The following is a 26,010-nucleotide window of genomic DNA, read 5'->3' on the forward strand; positions in this document are numbered from 1 at the left end:
TCCCTTATGCTCACCAGTGTTGTATTTGATAATACAGAGAAACATCAGTATTGTGAAATATTATTATTTTACAAAATCATAATAAAATACATTTCTACATAAATATATTTCAAGAGTTTACACTTAGCTGATGATTGATTATAAAGCTTTTTTTGGCATGCTATCCCAGGAGAGAGATCTGAGCTCATAAGATCACCCTGGGCTCCCTCCCAAATTTACAGGGCAGGAGGGGAGATTGAGCTCAGGTAGATCTCATAAACTCCCCCTGCTAATTTGTGGTTGATGACAAATTGCTTTATGTGGAAAAAATACTTTTGGCTAAGAACTTGATTATGGTGCCAATTTGGTTTAGTCAATTTACTTATGATGCATGTCTGGACGGTCGGAGGATACCTGGCTACTCGGGGAAACCCACGATAACATCGGGAGAATATACAAACTGCACAGAAACGCCTAGTGACCCAGTGAGGACCAGAACCAGCGACGTTCTTGCTGTGAGGCAACAGTGCTAACCACTGGGCCGCCAGGCTGCCCAATCTAGGAAAAAAAAGGGCTGGAGGAATAGGGAAGGAAGAGGGGATTCTTCAAGACGATGATGACTGTGGTATAAAGACTATGGTTTTTTCAGGAGTTCACACTTAGCTGATGATTTACTATTAAGCTTGTTTGGCATGCTGTCTCGAGAGAGCCCTGACCTCAAAACGTAAGATTCTCGAGCCCAGGACTCACTCCCATTACAGAGCTCCACCTTCTTTCTTAGATGGGTGCAATCTCATCTGTTCATTAGCTGCTACAGCAGGGGAGTTTTCGAGATCTACCTGAGCTCAAACTCCCCTGCTGTAGCAGATAATGAACAGATGAGATTGCACCCATCTAAGAAAGAAGGTGGAGCAGGGGTTGAAGGGAGGATTCTTCAAAACTAAGATGGCTGTGATTCGTAACTATAACTACAAAGGGTATTTATAGTGCCTAAGAAATCGTCTGATTGGTGAATTATGAATGGGCTAATGCATGACCAGCTGTGTTCAATTATAAGCATGTGATCCTCTCGAAATTAGTTTATAAATAAACTTCACTTAAAGCATATTTAAAGGAAAACTTCACTTTTTGAAAATATTCTCAATTTTTTTACTCCCCCAGAGTTAAAGGGTTGAGTTTTATCATGTTGTAGTCTATTCAAACAATGTCTGGGTCTGGTGCGAACTCTTTTACCTCCGCTTTGGATGATTTACCTATTTTTAAACTATAGACTCTTCTGTAGTTACAGCGTGTACCAGACGGAAAATTAAATGTAGCTGTTTCCTAGGGTGATATGGATAGAAACTATACTCTGATTCTGAGATAATAATCAAGCAACTTTGAATTATAACTGCACCTGCTGCAGCCGTGGTACAGCAGCATATTTTCTTGATTATTATGGTGGAATAAGAGTACAGTTCTTAGCCATATTGAGCTAGAAAATAGCAACTTTCTAACTGCTAAATGAGTAACTATATATGTACATTGTATTGTCACTGCCAGTTTTTGTGCTTTTTCAAATGCCAGTTTTCATGTTAGCAGGTTTGTTAAGGTAAAAAGTACGCAACAAACAGAACTATAAAAAAAGTTGTCAGCGATTTCAGTTTCACTTTCGTAGCTGCTCTACATAGATCTGGAACACATTTGCCAGCCACATAATGCTAGCCTTTGGTCACCATTGGCTGATGATTCACTTTCAACCACCTTTTAACATCAGGCTGAGAACACAAAAATATTTTTAGTATTGTTAACATTGTTTATTCTAGGTAGGGATGAATCGATTATAAATTTTGGTTGTATGATTATAGTCTTAAGAATAATCACAGTCTCACTGTTTTTATGCATTTCAAAACACACTTAGTTTAGAAAATCACATGAAAACTTAAAATTTTAAAGTGTTATTCATTGCTGCTCAGCAACTAAATAATACAGTACAAAATAATAAAACACAAACAATATAATCCATTTTGATTATATTGAAAATATAAATCTTGAAAATACACTGAAAACACTAAAAAATAAATGACAGAACAATGGTTAAGTAAATAAAAATAAGAATAAGTGATTTGTCTAGTGTAAATCTAGGTATCGTATTACTGTATTTCCCCTTTGAAGAGAGTAAAAGACTGCTGAACCTGTCTGAAATGCACCTTTGACCAACTATATTTTGAACTTGTCTGGTATTTTATGTTTGTATTTTTTTTCTTTTTGGAGAAGTGTGTATATTCCATACAAAGTATGAAGCTGAACGGTTAGTTCTTTTCACGTGACTCGCAGTATGTTTGAGCCATTCTTTCAACTAGCTGCGCATAGAAAGCCTGAGCGAGTTGAGCCGAGTGATGAAAAGAAAAGAAATAACGAAGTTGCGTGCACAAAAGACATGATATGTGAACGGCCCTTAGTTAATAGCCTTAGCCATAGTTAAACCAGTGTTTGTGCGTATCAGCCCCGGTGTATAAGCTTGGAACTTTAAAGTAACACACAGTTGGCATAACTTGTTTAATTACAGCAGTTTTGAGCATATTTAATTGTTCTTTATGATGAGAAAATTCATTAATTATACTATGGTACATTCATGTATGCCATGGTGATCATACCAGTTGGTGCAAAAGAAAACCACTGTACTACCAACCTACATGAACAACAAAAAATAGTATGTTTTTGATAAAACAAGCCTCATACAAACATACTAAACTAAATTCTTTACTAGTTTTCTCAGCCTTAAAATACCCAAAGTTCTCAAACCCTTGAGGCATGTTGACTTTCTAAACCATGTGAGTTCAGAGAAATACCATTTCAAATGTTATCAGTGAACAGAGTTTAAAGTGTGTCTGTTTTTGTCAGGGCTTTGGGTAAAAGCAGTCAGCCTCAGGGCATCAGTGGTCTGAATGCATCTCAGAGGACTCACATTTAATTACCAGAGAAGGTTCAGCGGATGCTCACAGCAGAAAAGCTGCCACAAAATGACAATCGGGTAGCAGCAAAAATGGGACAGCTTCATGCTGCATATTATGGGAATGTGTGCTGATAACAGAGCTATGTAATTTGTTTACACAACAATACAAAGTTTAATCTGAAAACTATCAAAATGTTTTTATGAGTTATGAATAAATCATTCCACATGGCCTTACAAATTTGCTCTTGTTGTCAAACTATGTGCTAGCTTACACAAGAAAATTCCCAGCGACACATGCCAGCTTAGATAAAATTCTCCGTGAAATACCGGAACACATGCCTAACATGAAGAAGCTGTGTGCAGCTGTTCTCTTGTTATTTCTGAATACACCCAAGACAAACATGCCAGTTGGACAGTTTCTGTCAACAGTGGCAAAACTAACAATATTGCTGTGTATTTATGCTGTGAAATCCTGGACACACATCCTAGTGGATATCCCATGTTTGTCACTTTAAGAAGAACAATAGCATGGGTGGGTGTGGTAGTGCTTTTAGTTTCATAGTAGATTTGTCTTGGAAGACTTAAAACTAATATTTTACCACACCTGCTGCTAGTCCGCTTTACTGCCACTAAATATTTTTACAATGCTTTGGCTTTCATATGTTCATTGGGATCTTTTAAAGTTTCTTTAGAGAACTTTATTCTGTTTCTTAAAGTGCACATTTGTGACTGTGAGTCAAGAAGACACTTGGTTGTTCATGTGAGAAAATGGCTGTGCTCTTTGGAGCTGCACAATATTAAATTTTTCTGCGATACATATTGTGATATTGTATATAATTTTACCAGATGAAAGTAATAGCTTCATGTAAAAAGAATAAACATAATTTTACATTGATTATGATGATTTTGTAGAGTGCATCTGCATTAAATAAAATAAACAAATCAAAAGTATTTTTAGAAATAGTACAGCAAAGATATAGAGTAAATAAAAAAAATAAAAAAACTATTTTTTTTTTCTGGGAGTCTAGCAGTATTAAGATACACAAATTGAGTAATCAAATGTAAAAAAAAAATTGTTTTTTTGTGTGTGTATATATACATAAGCACAATCAATCTTTCTTAAAGTTAAAAACATTATAATTTCTTGTGTGGCAGCACGGTGGCGCAGTGGGTAGCATGATCGCCTCACTTCTGGAAGGTTCGAGCCTCAGCTGGGTCAGTTGGCATTTCTCTTTGTGGAGTTTGCATGTTCTCCCTGTGTCCTCCAGGTGCTCTAGTTTCCCCCACAGTTCAAACAAATGCACTATAGGTGAATTAGCTAAGCTAAATTGTCCTTGGTGTATGTGTGTGAATGGGAGTGTATGGGTGTTTTCCAGCAATGGGTTGCACCTGTTAGGTCATCAGCTGCGTAAAACATATGCTGGATAAGTTGGCGGTTCATTCTGCTGTGGTGACCACTGATTAATAAAGGGACTGAGCCGAAAAGAAAATGAATGAATGCATGAATAATTTCTAGTGCATGAATGCTTTAAATGCTTACACAATCACAGGCCTTAAAAACACAAACACAATCCTGGTCAGCTATAATCTCCCCTCAACATTGCAGACCCTGCGATTGGACTATTGCAGATGTGCACATTGCAGTATTGATGTTGAATCGATATGCTGTGTGCAGCCCTATTCTGCATGGTTACACACCTAAATAATTGCAATGTTGTTTGATCAATTAGATGTGCTAAACCACAATTTTATTTAATAAAAAGTATCAAACAAACTATCCAACTGACATGTGACACTCTTTAATATTCATGCAGATTTTACTTGCATTGGGGCTTGTTGACTGTTAATTTTGGGACATGCTTTTGGCAAATATTATTAACATGCAAATGAATGCTATTTAAATCTTGCAACTACACTGACCATTTGCTTTTTGTTTTTCCATTAGGTTTCACATCTTGCCCTTGGTGAAAGTTTCTTACTACTGAAAGGTAGGTTGAGGGCACTCTGACAACTTCGGTTTTACAAGTAGAAGGAGATTTCCTGCTGGCGATCTGCAAGACTGATGCTCTGTAATTGGGCACAGATGATGCTCAGCCCACTCAGTGATTTGAACACGAAGCACCCGGCAGGTATGTGAATTTTTTTGAAGATGTGACCTTTTGTTGCCCGTGAATGCCCCCAAATCTGACCAATATTAATAGAAAACTGGACTTAGAAAAATTAAATGTTTATTATGCGTCATTGCTTATAGCACATCACTCTTACCTTAGCGCAAGGGGTGGGTGTGTGCGCGCGTGTGTGATTCATACAGAGCTCTGTCTGTGGGCAGAAATTGATCATGTCTGCTTGAACTTTAACAGAGGCAGACAGAATCCTGGATCTTCCTCATTAAGGTCTGAGGAGGATTGTCAGGAACAGACATGTCGAAGCCCCCCTAAAATGACACACAACCCAAACAGCAGCTGAAATGCTGCAACAACACCAGGAGCAAATGTGTCGTGTCAGTGTGTCACATCTGGTTTGTGAGCGCAGACATTGTAGCCAGAGGCTTTTTCTTTCAGTAAACTGATGTTCTTACAGACGTACTTATGAAATACATTTGCAGCTGGCACTATGGTGTGCCAGCTCAGGTGCTTGGAAACCCTAAAAACAGAGACACACCATCGGGAGCACCGGGTACAGAAACTTGATATACTTCATAAACATTATGTAACTACAAGACACTTTGTGTAAACGTGTTTAAGAAATATTTATCTTCCCTGCATTTGGTGGGCTTGTGTAATGACAACAGTCTTAGCATATATGGTTTGGATTGGTTTGTCTGGCAAAACTAAACTAAAGAGATTTGTAAATCTAGTTCAGGAAGCCAAGATTGCAGTGATGAGCTGCAGATCCTCATACAATGGCATTCAGTGCACCAATATTCTTCACTTGGGTTTATGCGCAAATGTCATTACTTTGGTAAGAGAGTTTTCACCAAAATACCATAGATCAGAGGTCATGAATTAGTATGTTGTGTATACAAATTCGGCCTTTGGTAAGAACCGTATGGACCCCGGCTCACTGCACATTGGGACACTGATGGCAGGGACGTAGAATTAGAATGGATGGCGAGGATGTGTCCCCACAAATATCCACCGACTCCACCAATAATTTAATTCACTTAAAAACGTGCTGTCAACATTAAAGAGCCACTATCAAAGGTTTTTGAATATTACCTTCTATGCAGTGTGCAACACAACTCTAAGTGAATGAAAACATCCAGCTGAGATTTAAATCTGATAGTGCACCTTGTTTAAAAATATCAGTTTTTTTTAATAAAAGATTTGACTCAGAGTCGTTTAAATGATTTGTCTTTCGTCCAGATCTTATGCCTGTTTGTATCGACTTCGACACGAAACAATACTAAATATGAAGTACCGGATCAGGTAAAACGTGAACGTGCTTTTTCCTTCAGACACTAGCAGAGTGTGAGGGATCATGGGATTGACCATGACACAAAGATAACTATCACTGAGAGATGGCCAGACATGCGGCTGTGGGGAATAAAGGGTTAAAGTTCATTTTCACAACCACACCACAGTATAGCCTACTGTGTGCTGTGTTTGTTTCTGTCATTTTTCTGATGATTGATACAAAAACCTACCCTGCAACGCTTGATACACTGGCTGTTTGTTATTAAAGGAAGGATCAGCAAAGACTATTAATGTATAGGACTTTGTCAGTAACGGTTAAACAGTTTGTATGGACCTGTTTCTTCTGCCTCCAGATCCTGTAAGTATTTCTCCTTCCTACACAATGTGAAGTGTCTTTAAAATTGTGGCCTCGTTTTCTGTAGTTTGCAAAATATGTATTTAATAGTGTGTTGCTCTGCGTGGCTTGTAATCACGTAGGTTATGGATCAGTGCTTGAAATGTATCTCTTAGGTGAAATCTGTATAGGCTATTTCACATATCGTCCAGTTGACAACGCGAAGCATTCTTCTTCCTTTACCAATTCAAATTTATTTGTGCTCGTGATCTCCTGCTGTTTGTTGCTATGGCCCTTATCAGCTGTTCCTCACACGCGTGGTGCAGTCAATTTTCTAAATAGTTCAACCTTTGCCACTTTGTGGATTAATCAGGTAAAAATTAATGCATATTTTAAGACAATCAAAGTGTTTTTTGACCTTGCATGCATATCAGCCTTATGTTGAAGACACCCAAAACCAAAATATGACCTTTTATAATGCATAATTGGGGCTCTTTAATCTAAAGCATTAACTGATGGTCATATCAGAACTTCCTCATTTTACAACGTTCAAAATGGGTTATATAAACAACAGCAGAAATTGTATTTTTTTATTTAATTGTATTGTTTATTTAAAATCTATTATAGTTGAATACACTGAAAAAAATTCTTCAAAGATGATTCCTTGGATTTACTCCATTTTTTTAAGTTAAGTGGTTGTAAACAATTTATTTAGGCTGAATTTAAACAAACAAATTAAGTTGAACATTATTAAACTTAATTTGTTTGTTTAAATTCAACACAAATAAATTATTTTTAACAGTTTTGCATGCAACACTTTTTCAGTGTACTTTGATTGTTTCATATACCAAAAATATTTCAACCATTAATCAATTATAAATGTTTACTGGGGTGCAGCTTGGTGGCGCAGTGGGTAGTACAATCGCCTCACAGCAAGAAGGTTACCCCGGCTGGGTCAGTTGGCACTTCTGTGTGGAGTTTGCATGTTCTCCTTGTGTTTGCGTGGGTTTTCTCTGGGTGCTCCGGTTTGCCCCACAAGTCCAAAGACAATGTGCTATAGGTGAATTGGGTAGGCTAAATTGTCAGTAGTGTATGGGTGTGAATTAGTGTGTATGGTTGTATACCAGTGATGGGTTGCAGCTGGAAGGGCATCTGCTATGTAAGACATGTGCTGGATAAGTTGGCGGTTCATTCCGCTGTGGCGACCCCAGGTTAATAAAGGGACTAAGCCAAAAAGAAAATGAATGAATGCATGAAATGTTTGCTAGATTGTTTGGTACCTGTCTAACTATGTTTGTTGGATAAAAAAATGACAGCTTCAGAATTACATTAAGTGACCACAGTGAGCATCGATTCTTCCTGATTTTAATGGTGCCTTGTGGGACTTTTCAGGAAGCAGATGTATAAATGCATTGGAAGAATTTTGCGACCCTTAAATGGCCGACTTTCTGTTGAGTACCCTGGCTACTGAACATGTGAAGTGATTGGGATGCACATTTTATATTGTATTTTAGCGCTTTCAAACTGTTTAGCAATTCATGTGTCTGTTTGTGGACAGGTGTATTATTACAGAGCTCCAGTGCAACATGTTCAAAAGCATTCATTCCTTTGAAACTGCATAACAACACCTTAGCAAACCCATCAAAATTGTTTTAAAGACTCACAGCAATAGAAACACCTTCACAAACACATAGCAATGTTTAAAAAATACTCCAAAAAACTTTTTAAATATACAGCAACCATATAGCAATGCACTAAACCTTGCACTGACCTGCACTGCAGAATGGTAAAGACACTCAGAAAACATATTCAACTGTATATCAACCACTAACAAAACAAACAACCTTTTTTATACTTTATACATCATTTGATTTTAATGTATGTGCATTGCAAAAAAATTTCAATACTTCTGGTCTACATGAGTCTGTGTTCAATGTCTTGTCACAAATTATAACCGATATAGATTTGTTTATGCTAGAGTGAAGGTGCTTTCTGTGGCATACAATGTTGATGTAGCTTGCATACAGTATGCTCTGGACTTTTCTGTTTATGCAGTTTTTCTTTGTCTACCTTGTGAATCAACACCCTGAGGCACAGTTGCAACCTGAATGAAAAACTGATTACTGCAACAACAGCAAAAACAAAATTAAATAAATATATAAATGTTTTTCCACTTTTACTGAAATTTAGGTGATGCACATTCAATAGGGCTGCATAATATTGGAAAAATCTGATTTGTGATATTTTTTCTGCGTTAAATGTTGCAGTATGAATACATTTATGCTTAGTTTGAATAGGAAATTGATATTGCAATATTTTACTTTTCTGCAATAAACATTGTGATATGTACAAATGGATTGAATAGCTTTATTTGACAGTTTTCTGTTTTCTGATTTTAACAATATTCAGGTACAGAAAGTGAAAAATTACAATGCAAAAAAAATATTTTTTTTACTTTGCTTTGTCTTGTTTCTTGTTTTTCCTTAAAACAAGCTAAATTATCTGCCAATGGGGTTATTAAAATAATCTTATTTTTGCTTTGAAATGTAGATATTTGGACTAAAACAAGACAAAAATTTTAAGTAGAAAAAAACATTTTAAAATAAATTGTATTAATAATTAAATACAATTAATTTTTGTTACACCTCCAAACATCATACTTTTTTTGTCCCCAAACTCTTGACATGCTCATTCCAAGGCCTTAAAAACACATGCAAATGATAATCGCTCACTCTATTGTGGCTAAACTTAGCAGTGACTCTACAAATTAGATGTGTTCTGTAGCTCCTGGATGGTCAACTATAATTCAGAGTCAACATTGCAAATCTTGCAATGTGACTGTTGCCGATGCGTACATTGTGAAATTAATGCTCAAATGATATATTGCGCAGAGCACTATTTGATGTTTTTCTAGGGAGTCTAACAGTATTCAGGTACAGAAATGGAATGATCACAATGCAATAAATGCAATTTTGTAGCTCCTAGTCAACTATAATCAGGCCAGTAGCCAGCCTGGTAAAGGGGTGCTTCTTTTTTCTCAAAAAGTAGACTTTTTTGCAGGTATTCGCTTTTTTTATTTAATTGTGAGCTTTAAACACTGCATTTTAGTGACATTTTAACATTTGTTAGGTAAATAACAAACTGACCAGTATATTCAACTTTCCTCAGTCAGAATTTGGCCATTGAATAATAATAAAAAAGTAGTAGTTATAATAATAATAATAATAATAATAATAATAATAATAATAATAATAGTTGTTGTTGTTGTTGTTATTATAAATACAATTGCAAGGAGTAATTATCAAGGCCAAGCAGCCCAGCGGCCACATCATAAACAAGCAAGGCAACAAGCTACAGAGCAATCGGAAAATTCTATAACTTTTTGGCAGTGTGTTCTGAGCCTAATTTATTAATAATAATAATAATGAATTTTCAGTGGCGCAGTGGGTAGCACGTTTGCCTCACAGCAAGAAGGTCGCTGGGTTGCTGGTTCGATCATCGGCTCAGTTGGCATTTCTGTGTGGAGTTTGCATATTCTCCCTGCATTCGCGTGGGTTTCCTCCGGGTGCTCCGGTTTCCGCCACAGTCCAAAGACATGCGGTACAGGTGAATTGGGTAGGCTAAATTGTCCGTAGTGTATGAATGTGTGTGTGTGTGTGTGTGTGTATGTGTGGATGTTTCCCAGAGATGGGTTGCGGCTGGAAGGGCATCCGCTGCGTAAAAACTTGCTGGATAAGTTGGCGGTTCATTTCCCCAGATTAATAAAGGGACTAAGCCGACAAGAAAATGAATGAATGAATAATAATGGAGAGCTTGACGATTTTTCTAGTCTCTACTTTAAAAAAGTAATTTTGAAATATGATGAATAACTACAATAGCTAAATTAGTATTAAAATTTCTTATAAATTATTGGTCATTTTTTCTTTCAAGTATAAGGTCCAAGATTTGGAATAAAAGTTATTTGTAAAATAGTTATATAGTAGTAAAAGATGACTTCACTTAAAGCAGATTATAAGTTTTCTTGCACAGCTGGATGTTGGAGTCATGAAATTTAGCTGTTTGCATTAGTCAAAAATGATTAGCAGAAGTCACGCCGAAGTGACAGCCGACAGAGGATTCTGCTTGGTCTTTAAGCATAGGTCACAAACTCAATTTATGGGGTGTTGCAGCTCTGCTCAGTTTTGCTCTAACAAAGCTGATCTAGTAGTTTCTAGAAGTCTTGAACACATTGATTAGTTGGATCATTTTAATTAGAGTTGGAGCAAAACTGTGCAGAGCTGCGGCCCTCCAGGTATTGAGTTTGAGACCCATGTCTTAAAGCCTTCTGCTGCAATTAATTTTTTTACAATTTATGGTGACATAGCTGTCAAAATAGGACAAATGTACGTAGCTTATGTATGGGACAAATTCTGGACCTTTGTGAGTGTTAGGGTGGGTCTTTCGAACCCCCCGAACCCCCCTGGCTACGGGTCTAATAATTCAGACTAAACATCGCATATCTTGGAATGGGACTATTATTGTTAATGCACACATTGCAATATCAATGATAATATGATATATTGTGCAGCCCTAGCATACAATATGTGCATGGTAGTCTAATGATAAAATCTTTTCCACAAGAGCCACTCTGACTACCTTAGCAACCACATTAAAACTTAGCAGCACTGTGGCAACAAAGATATTAGGACAGAAGTTAGTTATGACACACATTTTCTTCTCTAAATAATAAAAGCATATGGCATTGTGCTACAGTAGAGAATAAATGTAGTATTTTTTTAACAAACAGAAATCATTTTGTTTCAATATTAAGGGTAGAGCAGTGGCTTGGAATGAAATTATAGCAAAAATTAAAAAAAAAAATGACAACATCGATGCCAGTGAAGTAATGTGCCAGTCATGTGTGAGAGAGAGATCTGCCAGCAATCATCCTCTCAGGAACACATTTCCTTTTATGTGTGATTCTAATTAAGCCATGATTGACTATGCAAATTTCTCCATAATCACTCCTCATTTTCATCTGGCTAAACTAAACTTTCTTTCCCCCCTCATTTCTATGAGCTCAGAAACGCAGTATGCAGCAGAAATTGAAAGTGTCTCCCACGGCAGACCGTGAGTCAGTGTGTCCCAGCGTGAAGCACAGCAGTGCAGGGCGGCAGGAGAGCAGTGGATTGTTATGGTTTGCAGTGGGTGGATAAGGGTCATACAGAAGTGTGGCAGGGGCAGGAAACAGGTGTCAGAAATGACGCAGAGAGAGAGAGTGAGTGAGTGAGAGTACTTCAGAGGAGAATACGCTCACACACACACATACACACATACAGCAATCAACACTCCTGTCTTCAAGCTGTCTCGTATTTTCACATAAGGTAAACACTAACATTAGTCAATCCCCTCCCCCTACACACGTAAACAATTTCTCTTTTACTCAATCTTTCTTTTTATTTGCACAGCGTGGTGGCAAGGATGAAATATTTCTTGCTTTGTTCTGTATTAGTTGTGATTGCTGAAACAAACGTCAGCTTACTAGTGACCATTGTTTTAGCAATCATAATTAGTGCAATAGCAGTGCTGTTTTGAACAGTCTATTAATCAAGCAAAAGTGCCCATAGGGTTGGTCATTTGAACAAACTTTATCCCTAATTATCCGTTAAAAATGTATTACTCTTTAAAGTTACGTTTACACGACAACGATGTACTAACAATGGAGAAGGTTGCGGCTTTAAAAAGTTTGTATATGAGACTTGTTTTAAAAAAAAGTACTAAAAACAGGGTACATCATACTTGTAAAGTACGGTTTATTTATAAACTAATTTTGAGAGGAAGCACATGCTTATGATTGACCACAGCTGGTCCAGCATTAGCTAATAAGCACTTTACCAATCAGTCAATTCCAAACTCACTATAAATAACCAAAGATTCTTACCTCAGTCTTTCCATCTTAAAGAATCCCCCCTTCCTCCCCTACTCCTCCTTTCTTTCTAGACAGGGTGGCACAGCCACCCATTGGTTAGCACTGTTGCCTCACAGCAAGATCATCACTGGTTCAAGTCTTTACTAGGACTAGGACATTTCTGTGTGGAGTTTACATGTTCTCCTCGTGCTTGCATGGGTTTACCTTCCTCCCACGGTCCAAAGACATTTGGTATAGCTGAATTGACCAAACCAAACTGGCACTATAGACGAGTTCTAGTCAGCAGTATATTTCCATAGTAATCCATAATTTATAGCAGGGAAGTTTTTGAGATCCACCTGAGCTCAAACTCCCCTCAAGCTCATGACTCTCTCCTGGGACAGCATGACAAATACGATCTATATCAATCATCAGCTAATAGTGAACTCTTGAAATTGATATAAAGCATGACAAAATTATATGGAAGGTGCCTCGACAAAATCACAAGAAATGCATTTAATAATTTAACTGATGAAAATGGGAATTTGGTGGCATGGTGGCTCTGTGGTTAGCACGGTCATCTCACAGCAAGAAGGTAGCTGGTTCGAGCCTTGGCTGGGTCAGTTGGCATTTCTGTGTGGAGTTTGCATGTTCTCTCCGTGTTTCATGTGGGTTTCCTCCATGTGCTCTGGTTTCTCTCACAGTCCAAAGACATGTGGTATAGGTTAATTGGATTTACTAAAGTGGCTGTAGTATATGATTGTGTGCGTGTGAATGCGAGTTTGTATTTGTGTTTTACAGTACTGGATTGCAGCTGTAAGGGCATCTGCTATGTAAAGTATATGCCAAACATAGTTGGTGGTTCATTCTGCTGTGGCAACCCCTGATATTTATATTAATTTTCCTTCAGCTTTGTCCCTTATTTAAGGGACTAAGCTGAAGGAAAATGAATGAATGAATAAAATGGAAATAGTAATAATAATAATAATAATAATAGTAATAATAATAATTAGACTTTCTTACATTTATATAGCACTTTTCTGGGCACTCAAAGCACTTTACACATTTTTAGGGGGAATTTCCTCATCAACCACCAGTGTGTAGCATCCACCTGGATGACACAATGGCAGCAGTATTACACCAGACCGCACACCACACACCAGCTAATTGGTGGAGAGGAGACTGAGTGATAAAGCCAGTTATGATATGGGGGTGGTTTGGAGCCCATAATATACAGAGGTCAGTGGGCAAATTTAAATCCCTGCTCTTTTTTGAAGGACATCCTGGTATTTTTAATGACCACAGAGAGTCAGGACCTCGGTTTAATGTTTCATCCGAAAGACGGTGCTCACTGAGCAGTATAGTGTCCCCTTCACTATACTGCGGCGTTAGGACCCACACAGACTGCAGGTTGGGCATCCCCTGCTGGCCTCACAACCCTGCTTGGCTTCAGTCGGTGACCATGTGAGAGTTTGCGATAGCCAGTGTGTGGGTGTTTTCCACAACTGAGGGTTGTACTCTCAGGCCTAAGTTGCGGTCAAACAAATGTAAGTAATTGGTTGTTTATTTTGCTTTGGCGACCCCTGATAAAGCAGGGAATACGCTAAAAGAAACTGAATAAGTGAGAGTCGCTTGTGCCTTTTAATTGAAACTTCTAATGCCAAGGTGACTATTTTGTTCTCCACTGACTGAAAACCGGAATCTATAGTCCCTACATGGGCTTCATTAATTGGGGACATTTTGTAGTTGTTCTGTGTCACTGAATACGTGTGGTTTTCACAGCAGCAAACAATTCAATTAAACACACAAAAACATTCTTGCAGCAGATCTGCGGATGAAAGGACTTTTCTTTTCATTGTCTGTTGATTCAGGTATATCTGCTGCCCCGCTCACGCTGCCATTATCTGTCGACTTCCGATTTTCCTGTTTGTGTGGGCTGGCCAGAATATTTTCCTTCTGTGCATCTAACAGGAAGAGAATCGACTGGGGGTGGTGCTCTCTCTCTCTCTCTCTTTCTCTCTCTTGCTCTCTTTTTCTCTCTCTCTCCTTGTGACTCATCGGAACAACCACCATCCACTCAGAAGCAGACTGTGCTGTTCAGATTTCCTGGGCTACAATAGGAATCACGATCACGCTCTCTCTCACTCTGGCCTTTTTCCTCCCTGTGTCTTTCACAAAGACATACACACTTTCCAACCGTTCTTTGTACGAGACAGTTACATGAAAGCTGACTTCCCATGCCAGAACACATTATTTAAAATTCTATGCAAAGCAGGGGCTGCCTTTGAAGTTTCACGACGTGACACAACCCCTTTGAGTGTCTGGGTTTTTAAAGATAAAATGTTGCAGCTCCGCAAAGGATTCTGACAGGATGGATAACTGCGTTGCTAAGGAGAGCATGGGGACTATTTGTTTATGCGTACATGTTCAGCAAGAATAAACCCATTCAATTTATTTGCTCTGCCATTGTGAGTCTGTATGTTGTCAAAATCAGCAGTCCTGCTGGACTTGGCATTGTTTGGACTTGGTCTCAAGTAGAGCTGTGGACTCAGTTGCCTGATGAAAGCAGAGAAGCAAAATTTTAAGTCGGACAAATTATGAAACTTGTTTCCTGATTCGTGTCTTGCTCGAAATCCCTGGGAGTCAGTTGAAAATCTCCTATTGAATGTAAATAAAATAAAAGACATGGGCTGCCTCCAAAACCATCTACCACTCAGTATGCATGAATTCGCGGGACATCATGGGATAGCACAGCGTGCATGGGATGTGCACTTCAGGGTCTCGCAGCACTGCAAAAAATGCTTTTCTTGCTTAGATTTCTTGTCTAAATATCTAAAAATTCTTAAATCAAGAGGCATTTTCTAAACAAGCAAAACATATTGTCTTGTTTTGAGAAATAATATGCCAATATTAAGTGAGTTTTTCCATAAAACAAGCAAAATAATCTTGTTTTTTCTTTTGACGTAAGATTATTTTGCTTACCCCATTGGCAGATTATTTTGCTTCTAAGTAAGAAAAGCATTTTTTGCAATGTGGAAGTTGTAGAATATCCAGGTACTTCTTTTATACAGATTTTTTAATTCTATGAATTCGGACATACTACTCGGCTCGCATACTGATTTTGTAATATATAGTTTGGAATTATGCGGTTTTGGATGCAACTATGGTGATAGATTACTGGAAGACTTCTGCTACCCCCAGCATAACAATTATTAAAGGTTTGGACATTGAAATTGTTGACACACATAAATATTTAGGAGTTGTTATCGACAGCATGACATTCCAAACCAAACAAACTGTCAATAAAAAAGTTAAATAAAAACTGCGGAAACTTCATTTCGGGTTTGTACCTCTATGATGATGGTGTTTTATAAACAATTTATTGAATCTGTTTTATCTTTCTGCATTGTAGCTTTTAACCAAATGGGCCCAATGTTAATTTACTGTACTTATATTTTTTATTATAATTATATTATATCACCCATTGTACTTTGTGTTTCAGCTGCTGCCACCAGGACATTGTTTTAGAGTTCCTGGACATTTGCAGGACAAACCGAATTAGAAATTCCTTTATAATGGTATTAGGTCATTAAATGAGTCCAGCTGGGAGGGAAATGCATGTAAAAAATGATGTACTGTATGTTTTGTGGAACTTTGCCTGTGTTATGGCACCTTGCTGTAGTTTTAGTTTCCCTAAACAAGATAATAAAGTTGAGTCTGAGTCTTAAAAAAATTCATAAGTATTAAAATGTCTTGGCCTGAAATATATGGAGCTAGAATGCACTAATTAGGCACAATAAAGACCTTGCTAGTGCTAAGTTAAACCCATATTTTGTTGTACAAATCTGCCTTAATTATTGTGCGTTATGCACATCAATATACAGTAGCAGCATTTTGTTATGACACTGTATAACAATAATGAATTTTTACAGTACTATGATGGTTGGGTTTAGGGTTGGGGTAGGCGTTAAAAAATAAAATATATTGGGTAATTCAATAGATAGCATAAATAATACTCAGTACAACTACTGTTTTTACATTAATGTGACAGTTAAGGTGGGGATAGACGTTAATAAAATACAATTTATGGGAAATTTAATAAATAATATAAATAATTCTTGTTAACTTCCGGCCGCAACCATATCTGATCTAGCAACAACCCTAGAAATGTTCCACAGAGATTTCGGGTCAGAATCACAGATTTTTAGAAAGTATTGTCTACTTTGCACATCCATGAAACAAATCCCCCATTTCCACTACATCTCAAAGTTTGTTTGCTGTTTTGGATTGAGATCTAGTAACAGTGGAGGCCATTTGAGGATCATGAACTCATTATTATGTTCAAGAAAGCAGTCAGAGTTTATTTGAGCTTTGTGACATGGCATAGTTTATGTAGTCCATTGTGCTGCCTGACCCAAGCCAGGATATAGGAGGAGGATTTGGCAAAGAGCTAGCATTTCTCTCCACATTCTATTGCTACAGAAATTGCAAACAGAAAGTGATTACATGATTTATTGTGCAGTAGAAGGTTGTAATGGTTTTTGAACCAAGTTGCAGTGACATTCAAATAAACCACAGGAAATAAAACCTGAAATGCAAGGATGATGTGCCAGAGTCGGACAAATGCAGACTGGTCATTTACATGGACCCCAATAATCCGATAAATCCAATCATTTTAATATGATTAAGACAATACTCTAAATAAGAGTCTACCATGTAAACAGCGATTATTGATTAATTTAATCCGATTAAGGTCATAATCGAACTAAACAGAATTAAGGCAAATTAAGACATGTGAAGTATGCCGATTTTAGTCGCATTATTGAAGTGAAGTACAGACATGTAAACACCATAATCAAACTATAACTGCCGTGTTAGATATTCACCGCATTTTGTGACTGGATATTCCATACACACCCAGCTCTGTTTGACACTATTCTCTGCACCTACCAAGTCAGGGAAGAACTGCAGACACCTACATCACGAAATGCTGATTTTTTTTCCCCATATATCATGTGGTACCAAACTCCATCAAGACAACACTCGTCCAGCAGTTCATACTCTCATCCAATATCTTGTTTGTCACGGGGGCATGAATGAAATGTTTCTGAATGAAAGTGAAAGCACCAAACTGCAGTTAAAGTCGACAAATTAAGAAATTAAACACCCAAAATCACATGAAACTCCAGAGAAAATGTGTATAGTGTGATGACGCAATGACGTTAAATGATCTTTGTGTTATAAGGGAATCATGAAAGGAACATTTAAAAAGCAACTTACTTTATGTAAACACCTTAATCATATTATTGTCTTACTCAGATTGAGGCATATAATTTGATTATTTATGTCCATGTAAACATAGTCCATGAGGTGTGGTAAATGGGAAGGTATAAGATCAACAGCTAAGGCAAAACTCTTTCTGCTCTGACCTGCATATCTGTGGAATAGGACTAGTAAGGTGTGAAGAAGTGGCATTGATAAGATGGACAGCTGTCAACGACCGTATTATTACTGCCCATTTGCAATTTAGATATGCAATGCACAATGAATAAGGTCTATGCACCAATTGAGGATACAGAGAAAAACTAATTATACGGTCATCCGGAGATAACATTCGCTGAAATTTCCTGACTCTGACCCGAAAGTATTTGCAGAAATTACAATCATTATTATTGCATTTTCATATTTTTCTAGCTCCATAAAAGCAGATGCACAGCTCTGGTTGAAACAGGAAAGCGAGATGAGGAGGAGGAATGAGAGAAGAGGAGATTTACGCATAGGTCTGAGGATCAGACGATGACTGAGTGAGCAGAATACTAATGCGATCGCGTGAGGAGACCAGATCTCTCTGAACATTTCTTTACACAGCTGTGTTTTTTGTGTGTGTGTGTGGTTTCGTCATCCGCGCTAATGCTAATTTAGTCTCCTCTTCCTGCAGTCATCCACCACATCATAATGACGACAGGCTCCACGGCAACCAGCAATTTTAAGTGACTGACAAAGTCAGAGAGGGAACATGGAGAGAATTAATTAGAATACATTTTCTTCCACTTTTGTCTTATTCTAGAGGCAGAAAATAGGTGTATGGATGTGACTCTCACAGGTGTTGTGACCTTACAGTTCTTAGTCTAAACAAGACATGAAAAGCAGAAATCTGTCACACAGGAAGTGGAGAGAATGAGGACTGGACAGTTTGTTCTTTAGTCTGTAACTGTTACTGAAATCTCACGACTCCATTTGTTGGTCTGCCACACTTGCTGCTTAGAAATGAGGTGGGGGATTGAAGCTGATTTGCTTTTCCTGAAGGAAATACCAATGCTTGTGAAGCAGCCAAAGAATATCATTAGAGTTGTAGCAGAAGTTAAGGTTTTAGTCTATGCTTCTGCGTAAATGATTTTGCTTCAGAGCGTTGTCATGACACTCGGTTCATGTCTTTGCTGTCTTATGCACGCAAGAAACAAAACATAATCATTGTGCAGCATAAAGACAGCTATAAATGGTAGAATATACGCAAGAATGAACCAATCACAACTCAGTATGCCAACTGATGTAAATTATGATGCTTTCAGTTTAACCCCAGTCCTCTGAGTTCAGGTGTGTTTCCATGTAAAAGTAGCTCTGTGCATCACACACCATTCTGGTTCTGCTCGAAATGATGCTCTGGGGATTCGGCTGCAGTTTGAGATGATCTGCCATACATGACATATCATTTGCATGCTGCCAGTAATATTTAGTTGTAGTATAGTGCATTGTTATTATTGCTTCATAAAATCAAAATTCCAAAAAGTTTCCATGGCACATTAAAGGGATAGTTCACTCAAAATAAAAATTTATGTTTAATTCTTTTCAGTGCTTTTACAATGTAGATTGTGTCAAAGCAGCTGAACATACACGTTCTAGTAAATTTAAAATGTGTCAGTGCCGTTTACAAAGTTGAAGTCGAGTTTAGTTCAGTTCAGTTCAGTGTGGTTTAGTTTTCACTGCTGAAAGTCCAAACACTAAAGAGCAAATCCATCGTTGCGCAGCTTCACAAGTCCCAAACCAATCAAGCCAGTGGCGAGGAACAAAATTCACCAATTGACAAAAGAAAAGAAAAAAAAACAGGCTCTGTTGGGCACGACATTTCTCCTCTGACCAAACTTTTCGTGAAGAGCTGTAGTCAAGGACCAGGGGCTGGAGAACGCTGGACGTCCATCGTGGAGAACTGCAGATGGGAGAGGGCCAGGTTGTTCAGGCTGGCCCACCAGATCAATATGGAGACTTGTCTGTCACTGTGGTCTTTCAGAAATCAGTTTTATGCTCTCCGCTTCTCCATGATGGGTGCTCAACCTGCAGTCTGTGTGGGTCCAAACGCCCCAGTATAGTGAAGGGGACTCTATACTGCTCAGTTAGAGCCATCTTTCAGATGAGACATTAAATCGAGGTACCAACTCATTAAAGTCATTAAAAATCCCAGGGTGTCCTTCAAAAATGAGTAAGGGCTTAACCCTGGCATCCTGGCCAAATTTGCCCACTGGCCTCTGTCCATCATGGCCTTCCAACCATCGCCATATCATAATTGGCTTCATCACTCGTCTCCTCTTCACCAATCAGCTGGTGTGTGGTGTGCGGTTTAGCGCAATATGGCTGCCATCGTGTCATCCAGGAGGATGCTGCACACTGGTGGTGGATGAGGAGATTCCCCCAAAAACTGTGTAAAGCGATTGGAGTGTCCAGAAAAGCGCAAAATAAATGTAAGTTATTATTTTTTGTTATTATTATTATTATTATTAAAATATATTAAAGAATGCTGGAAGCTTGTAACCATTGACATCCAAAGTAGGAAAACTAAATACTCTGGAAGGCAAAGGTTACAGGTTTTCAACATTCTTTAAAATATCTTCTTTTTGGTGAACAATCCCTTTAATTAGATTAAACATGCATTACATTAAACAGTCTTGATTTTACTTTGCTACAAGCAAGCCAACAGAGGGTTTTTATTAGATCATGCCATGGAAACATTGTTTTCACGTATTATGTTTAGTAACTCTCCATGGAGTACCTTATTCTAATAGCACATTATTCTTGTATCACATATGTGCAGGCAAATTGAAGTTCCATTCTTGTTTTTATAAAAGCTGTAAAAGTGAAAAAAAAAAAACAAAAAAAAACAATGGAATATTCTCATCCTAAAATGATACCAAATTACAGTGGTGAACAGCTTTTACCAGTGGAGCAGTTCAGATCCAAAAGTGTTTGGAAAGATAAAATGTGTTTTTCAGTAGACACATTAATATGACCACCTGCAATTTTCAAAGTAAGAGTAGGGAAGCTGAGAGTACATGCACACATTTATTTAATGGATGTTTTAAATTCGTCATTATAAAAAGTTTATTTATTTGCAACAGTTATATTAGCAGCAATAATAAGACATCTCACATATGCACAGTTAATAATTCAGGTGAAGATTATGAGGAAATCTTTTAATGCTTCTTTTCACAGGTGTGTGAAAAAAAAAAACCCTTCAGTGAAAAAAAAAACAAAAAAACAAAAATCCCTTCAGTGTTCCCACTTTTTGTGTTGTAGGAATAATATGAAATCTGTCTAAGTAAATGTTTTTTAAAAACAACAACAGGAATCTGCCTTCATCAACAACACCCTGATGAAGGCAGATTCTTGCCGAAACACCTAGATTTTTTTTTAAAGATTTAGCCATGAGAATAAAGGCTTTTTAAATTTTCCACATTTTTCAAGTGCATTGGACTGATTCCTGTTGTTGTTTTAATTAATCCCTTACCCAAAGACCGACCAAACATATGAGTTACCCCTGAGCACTTTTTGTTTGTTTTTACAGATTTTTTTTATTATTATTTTCACATAAGTAATTTAGCCAATAAATGTTATATATAAGTGAACATTATACATTAATCAGCCACTTTATTAGGTACACCTGTCCAACTGCTCATTAATGTCAAATTCTAATCAGCCAATTAAATGGCAGCAACTCAATGCATTTAGGCATGTAGGCATGGTCAATTACATCTGCTGCAGTTCAAACCGAGCATCAGAATGAGGAAAAATAGGTGATTTAAGTTACTTTGAATGTGTCATGGTTGTTGGTGCCAGGCTGGATGGTCAGACTATTTCAGAAATTGAAAATCTACTGGGATTTTCACACACAACCATCTCTAGGGGTTTGACTCAATTTCTCTAGGGGAATGACTCAAATTAACTCAAATAACCACTCGTTACTACAGAGGTATGCAGAAGAGCATTTCTGAATGCATAACTCGTCCAACTTTGAAGCGGATGGGCTACAGAAGCAGAAGACCACACCAGGTGCCACTCCTGTTAGCTAACAACAGGAAACTGAGACTACAATTCACACAGGCTCACCAAAATTGGACAATAGACGATTGGAAAAATGTTGCCTGGTCTGATGAGTCTCAATTTCTATATTAAGGCAGTTCTGAAGGCCAAAAATGGCTCCAACCCGGTACTTTTTGAGCTCATATTAATAATCTGCTCGTAATCATTGAAGAGCTTTGATATCCGATCCTGTCAGAAAGGAACAAATGCGAGAATGATTCATGAAAACAAAGGAGAAGCTGGAAAAAACAGCAGCAAATTATGTGTCTGCAACCTAAAACATGAACAAACTGCCATGTTTAACTATTATCACCTTTTGGACTGTTATTAACTCGGAATGACCGAATTACTGTCTAACAAGAGGCTACACGTGCTACACTGTGGGCTATATTTCGTGTTATTTTTTAACCTAAATAAGGACTAAATGTGTCCTACACACTAAACTGTGTAGTTTTTCTGTAAGTGGTAGCATATCGGAGACTGGAAGAGTCTGTATGTGTTCATATATGTTGCATTTATATAGCATTAGTTTATATAATTGCAGACGTTACAGTAGGCTATTTGATCTGCAGTTATAATCAAAATATGTTCGTAGAAAAGTTAGTAATAAACATTTATACACAAGTTTTTGTGTATAAAGTATCTGTTTTGTGAGAAGTGATTCTCATATGATACTGTATGTGAATGACCCGTACAGCTTTACTGTAGACATTTCCTCAAGCAAAAGAGACGTAGTCTGAAACTTTGTCGTACACTACGCCCACCAAAAGAGTACCATTGGTTCCCTTTTAGCAGTGAAAATGCTTGCCTGATAAAGGTGACCCGTACCGACCTGTACTGTACTGTACCACTCATTGGAAACCAGCCATAATAAAGTGGCCGATGCGTGTATATTTTTAACCATGCCTCCACCCTATCCAACCCTTGCTAGACGGAACACTTAAATGAACCTCATTGCAAGGCAAGTAAATGATTATTCATCATCTGAATGAAGGGTTTCTTTAATAGTTACATCAATTTAGTTTCTTATTGGTTTTTCTTGGTCAATAAAAAGAACCAAATGTACTTTCATCAAGAACATGACCATTACATTTCACTCAGACCTACAAGAACAGAATCTTCAATAGTTGTTCAAATTGAAAAATTTTCCTGCCCTCATGTTCTTTCTCTTTGTCTTTGGTCTTGTTAAATTAATAATCAAACTTGAAAGGAAAGGGCGCAGGGCAGATTTATGCAGGCCATTTCAATCGTCTCTCCCTTCCTTCCAACATTACATAAGGACATGATGTCTGTAACCTGGCTGCAATCCGTTACATAAGAATAGGAAGAGTCACGAAAATGTGGAGAGGTTTGTTTGTGCTTCTGTCAGTTTGAGATGATGAAGACATCAGGCCTGCTCTTCAACTTCTTGAACTGTGATCCACCCATATTAATGAGGACTGCTTTGAACAGCCGATTCCCTGGCTTTCATCATTCACGTATACGCCATTATGAGGATTAGCAGCAAAGCCACTGGGAGATATTTGCATATCAAGGACCAGGTGAGGAAAGAAATGGTAATTCAGTACAAGAGTAATGTAATGTACGGTGTAGGAAGTACATCAGTTCATTTCACTTAGATGTAAATGGTTAAATATTGGTATATCTGGCATTTTTTTCATAATGCCTTTTCTCAATATTAATATGTTTTGATCCCTTTCACACATACATTTATATGCATGTTCTTGCTAAGCTATGCTTGACTTGGTTTGTGACGCTCATTTAAAATGCATTGCTTAAAGTTTCCAATTTCAATGTGTGAAGTTCAACACGTGACCTCACAGCCCTGATGATATATTCTTGCTATTTCTTTTTTCCAGTTTCTGCATCAAACATCATCAAACATCCAAATTATATTCTGAAATATCTAATATTCCAATTCTCAAATATATGTTAGAACCTGTGATGAGTTATGTGCCGCCATGTTAGCGACTGCTAAAGTGGAGAGATAAGATCTGCTTCATTTTTAATGTTAATTGATCAATTTCTCCCAAAATACAAGGAAGAAAGTCACAGTTTAACTGGGAGAAGATGGAGTAAATGTTCTAGTAATCTAAACAGTGTGTATCAGATAACACACACCGTCTTATTATGTTTAAGAATAACTATTACATTGGTGTGATCGTATGTAATAAATGGTTAATACTAAAATACCAACTATTTAATTGTTTAACAGCAAATAATATTTTGCCATTATTTTGTTGCAGAAAATCATATATACACTCACCGGTCACTTTATTAAGTACACCTTACTAGTACCAGGTTGGCCCCTTTTTTTGCCTTCAGAACTGCCTTAACCCTTCATGGCACAGATTCAACAAAGTACTGGATATTCCCTTAAAGATTTTTGTCCATATTGAGAACTGTCTGAGATGGCATGTTATCATGCTGGAAGTAGCCATCAGATGATGGGTACACTGTGGTCTTAAAGGGTCACGAAACACCAAAACACATTTTTTGAGCTGTTGACAGTCGTATATGTGTCCCACACTGCTAAAAACACTATTAGGACACCTATATTTCACTAAAAAGTGTAAATTGGTTTGTTTTTGCGTTATCTCAAGCAAATTCGTACTTCCGGTTTGAAACTAATTTTTGAAGCTGCGTCACGGTCATGACATAATAGCGTTGTATTCCAGCGTGCAGACTGGGCGTCTGTGCCAGAGTGTGTCTTATAATAATAAGACTAATAATAATAATAATACTAAAGATACTAAATAATAATAAGACTAAAGACTAATAATAATAAGACGGAATGACACACGCAGCTTTCTGACGCTACCTGCCGTGTGCATCTAAGTTTCCGGGAAATGCTGAGTTTTTTTTTCTCTCATTCGCTGTGCGGTATCAAACATTGCATGAAAAATATTTCGTTTGTCGCGAGGGACATGAGTGAATGAAAGAGCCAAACTGCAGTTAAAGTCCACCATTTAATAATTTGGCAAAAAATTCGACTACAGATGTTCATGTAAACACAGTCACTTTGTCCCCCGTGTGGGTGTGTGTTTTGACTCGGAAAGCCAGCGCGCCCAAATAGACACTCCCACACCATGCCTCTTCCTCCGACACTCCCCCTAAAGAAAGCTGGACACGCCCACTTTTCTGACTTTTTCCAAAGTAGAGGTGTGAAAACACCCTGCTGAAACGAGGGGGTTTCATGGCCCTTTAAAGAGATGGACATGGTCAGCAACAATACTCAGGTAGTTGACACGATGCTCAATTGGTACTAATGGGCTAAAAGTGTGCCTTTAAAATGTCCCCCACACTTGCATTGATGCAAGGCAGAATGGATCCATGCTTTCATGTTGTTGATGCCAAATTCTGACCCTACCATCCAAATGTTGCAGCAGAAATTGAGACTCATCAGACCAGGCAATGTTTTTCCAATCTTCTATTGTCCAATTTTGGTGAACCTGTGCAAATTGTAGCCTCCGTTTCCTGTTGTTAGCTGACAACAGTCAAACATGACTGTTTCATTCAGCCTGTCTCTTTTGGTTATTTGCAGACTCAGTTTAGGTTGTGTGGGGTCCTGTGTGTAGGTGACAGCTCTGATCTTGTGCTTTTCATAATGTTTGAACTGTTGTTTGCATCTACAATACATTTACAGCTTGCATTTCTGAGTGAAAATAGTTTTTACATCTTTTATTATTTTCTGTATTATCATTTTTTTGCCGTCTTCATAAAACCTGAATAACAACCTGATGTGACCCATTTGCTCCCTGCAATTATAGGATATCAGCTTGGACCTTTCATTCAGATCCATTAATCACTGGCCTGCAACGAAAATGACTCCTTTATGTTGTGTTTTTTCAAAGAATGCTTTGCTTGAATACAAATGTGATTTTTTTTTACAAGGAGAAAAAAAAGCTGAGCTCAGAGGTACAAGAGAGAGACTGTATCATTAATGTTCCTCAAATCAACTAAGCCATGTCTCAAGTGTTGAGACCAGTAACAAGTCCAGAGAACAAAATGTTCTGAGCTTGGTCTTGGTAATTGATGTTCTAGCAGCATCGTGCATCAGGTTCTGGATGACATTGTTGTGTTTGTAGGACCACGATGGCATGCTTTGTTT

At 37.7% G+C, this 26,010-nt stretch overlaps 1 protein-coding gene across 2 annotated transcripts in view; it reads left to right on the forward strand.

Annotated features, from left to right (window-relative positions):
* Nucleotides 1-26,010, forward strand: part of mier3b (mesoderm induction early response 1, family member 3 b) — a 71,415-nt gene that overhangs the window by 4,147 nt on the left and 41,258 nt on the right. The window contains exon 2 of one of the 2 annotated variants that reach the window (XM_073909721.1): nt 4,860-5,043. The exons of the other annotated variant lie outside the window; for it this stretch is intronic. The gene's annotated coding sequence lies outside the window, so the exon portion shown is untranslated. The remainder of the gene's footprint in view (nt 1-4,859; nt 5,044-26,010) is intronic. 2 annotated transcript variants of the gene reach the window in all.

This window comes from Danio rerio, chromosome 8 (genome assembly GCF_049306965.1).
Source record: "Danio rerio strain Tuebingen ecotype United States chromosome 8, GRCz12tu, whole genome shotgun sequence".
Lineage (NCBI taxonomy): Eukaryota > Metazoa > Chordata > Actinopteri > Cypriniformes > Danionidae > Danio > Danio rerio.